The sequence below is a fragment of the Schistocerca gregaria genome, chromosome 1 (genome assembly GCF_023897955.1).
Source record: "Schistocerca gregaria isolate iqSchGreg1 chromosome 1, iqSchGreg1.2, whole genome shotgun sequence".
In the NCBI taxonomy this organism is placed as follows: Eukaryota; Metazoa; Arthropoda; class Insecta; order Orthoptera; family Acrididae; genus Schistocerca; species Schistocerca gregaria.
Window position 1 is genome coordinate 522,927,562 of NC_064920.1, and position 3,349 is coordinate 522,930,910.

The 3,349-nt window shown below is 44.8% G+C and overlaps 1 pseudogene; it reads left to right on the top strand.

The window, feature by feature from the left end:
- The first annotated feature begins 1,582 nt into the window (after positions 1-1,582).
- On the top strand, positions 1,583-1,700 carry LOC126291335 (5S ribosomal RNA; annotated as a pseudogene).
- Positions 1,701-3,349: the final 1,649 nt, after the last annotated feature.

Genomic DNA, 3,349 nt, shown 5'->3' on the forward strand with positions numbered 1-3,349 from the left:
CGAGAACGCGCTCGCTTATATAGTGTGGGAGAACTTTGACCTTAGATAAGGACTTAGAGTTTTCGCAGTGGCCAGCGGAACGCTATCCCGGAGGCGCACACTAGCCGTACTAGGTGTGTGCGTCCCCGCTGGGGCGCCGCCAACGCCAAGAGATACGAGTGTTTACATAACAAAACTGTTGCATCCTTGAGCCTCCGGTTCTAGATGTACCCTTGTTCGGTTAGTGGCTGACGCTACAGATCTTTATTTATGAAAATATACAGTACAATCAGATACAAATTTTACTTATTCACATACACCTTTACCTTTTATCCAAATAAATACAGATTCATTTTGATTAATTTTTCTTTTGATACGAGTATACAAGAAAAGAGGAGATGTTTAGTCATAAGCAGATTTACCAAAATCTCTACTACCAATTGCAAACATATGATAAGTACGATAGACAATTACATCTCTATCATTAAAACTTTCAAGACCAGGTACACTAGAAACTCCGCTACCACCTCGTACTGTGGCAACGGTGAACCATCCATTTCCATGTGAGAATGTGTCATTTATATCCAAACTAAAATTAAGTGATCATCCAAGAAAGTGGCAAGTACTCGATTTTTCGCCAGAAGAGAGTGTGTCAGAAGGGCTTGGTGGTCCTTAGGGTCGGCAGCAGGTTTTTCACGGTGTCTCAAAAGCAGGGAACGAGAGCCTCCTGGATAGCAATTTTTGCTGAAATGGCCCAGTCTCTCGGAATGCTTATTGTGGACAGTCCCTGGTGCTAATCCGCTAGCCACATGCATGGATGCTACCTGTTATCCCAGCTTTCCCATGAGGGTGTTTTGTGGCGAAACTTGCCTTCCTTTATGCGTATGAGAAAGAGGGCCTCTTAGCGCCGCTTCCCTGGCACGTGAAAGTTCGTTGCTTCTCTTCACAATTATGGCCTGTCCAGTCCAAATTAACGTTCCTGCAACTAGACGCAGTGCGGTCGTTGCTGAACATTGCAGAGAGACTGCTCGAAACCAGTACCAACATCATGAATCGTAATGATGCTTTTTGCTGATTTTGATTCCTACAGTCTTCCAATTAAACCCGAGTCGCGCTGTGTTTGGAGTCATTTTATTTTTGTAGGCTACAAGTTTCAGAATAGTACCCTGTGTTCCTTATTGTCAGTTGTTCAGTTGATTAGATTTTTTTTAAAAAGTTTTGTATTGTCAGTGTGACTTAAATTTCCCTATGGTTAGGCAGCCATAAAATAATAAACCAGCACCATTTATTGGATGTTTGCTTCATTGTAACGACTTTCCAATGTGTGTAGTGGGCAAGCAGTATTTTTAAAGATGTAAGATGTAACGAGTGTCAAATTCTCACGTTTTATAGCAGAAGTAGCTGGTGCAAAAGCTATTGAACCGTATTTATATCTCTTCCAGGTTTGTTAATTGTGTCACTATTTATGTAAACAGGGTCTTGCGGTCCACGTAGGAACTTTTGGCATGCTCAGCATATACAGTTGCCCTATACCAGTGTATTGCAAATCGTATTTTTTTAAAACAACACGGACGTAATTTTCAAACTGTATATAATCTACTGGGCCAACGGCCTTGCCGCAGTGGTAACACCGGTTCTCGTCAGACCACCGAAGTTAAGCGCTGTCGGACTTGGCTAGCACTTGGATGAGTCACAATCCGAGTCATCGAGCGCTGTTGGCAAGCGGGGTACACTCAGCCCCTGTGGGGCCAATTGAGGAGGCACTTGATTGAGGAGTGGCGGCTCTGGTCGCGAAAAGTGACGACGGCCAGGAGAGCGGTGTGCTGACCATGTGCCCCCTCCAGTGACGCCTGCCGGTTGAGGTTGACACGGCAGCCGGACGGTATCGTTGGGCTGTCCGAGACTGTGCGCGCGGAATTTAGTTTTTATATAATCTACTAGCGTACTTACAAGCGCTTTTTTCGTTACCACTACTCCCAACTACGTGATAAGTAAGGTTGTTAGCAAAGAGCTGTAGTAGAAATTGTGATACAAGGTTGGTAAATCATACATGAAGTCTTTTCTGCAGTATCATTGGTAACGGTAGTCGAAAGTCGTAAAATAGTGCTATAAAGACTTCTAGGAACAAATATTTCGTTACTGTTGAATGAAGGACTCTCGAAACAATCTTGGCAACAGGTGGGTCGGCCTTCATGTTGCCAAGGTTGTTTCGACTATGGTGCAGCAGTTTCACTGGGGACCTTTACGCAGCCACCATACAGTCCCAGCCTCTCCCCATGCGATTTACACATTTTTGGAGCCCTGAAGAAAAAATACTCGAGGACGTTCATTTGTTTCATATGAAGAGGAGCATGCCTGGGTGCAGTCTTGGTTCCATATCCACCTGCAACCGTTTTTCTATGAAGGCATTGACTACCTTGTCTCACAGCGAGATAAACGAATAAATAGCTATGGCAATGATTTTGGGTGAAATAACGAACAGTTTACGAACTTTTTTCTGTCTACCGTGTATTCTTTTGACTACCACTTGTAGAGCATACAGGCCTCACAAGGGAACCTCCCCATCGCACCCCCCTCAGATTTAGTTGTAAGTTGGCACAGTGGATAGGCCTTGAAAAACTGAACACAGATCAGTCGAGAAAATAGGAAGAAGTTGTGCGGAACTATGAAAAAATAAGCAAAATATACAAACTGAGTAGTCCATGGGCAAGGCCTATTCACTGGGCCAACTTATAACTAAATCTGAGGGGGATGCGATGGGGAGGTTCCCTTGTCAGTACCGCACAGAGCGTGGTGTATGCGGGTCTGTGGCCCTGATGTTCGGTCACCACACTTATGCGCATATTTCGCAGGCCAGGTACAACCCCTGCCTCGTACAGCAGGTCGGTTGGCAATAGAAGAGTCGCTGAAACCTCCTGCAGCCGCCACAGCATGTGAGGGACACAGCGCTGAAGTTCGCGTCCGCCTGAAGCCACGCCTGTAGTCTTCTGCGGACTCTTAATTAGGTGGCCCCCGCGATACAGTCCAGGGCTAAAACAAATGAGAACGATCAGCTACCGAGAAAACCAGTGGATGCCTCTACTGTCTCACCACCGTGACCTTTTGTGACTTCGAGGTGACTCTTTCTGCTCTTTAGCTCAGGAGGAGCTAATTCTGAGCAACGGCACATTGAAGTCTTTTCACAAATAAGTTATCCGTTTTTATGTTATGAATAATGTCAGTTCATGACATATCGGTATCAAAAAGCCTGCATATATTTTTAAGATAAATCGTGTGACTCAAATATAGCATAGTGCTATGAGTGACGCAGCAGGGAAGCAGAAAGCAATACGTTCGCATCCGATCGTTTTCTTAAGTCTTTTGTTCATGT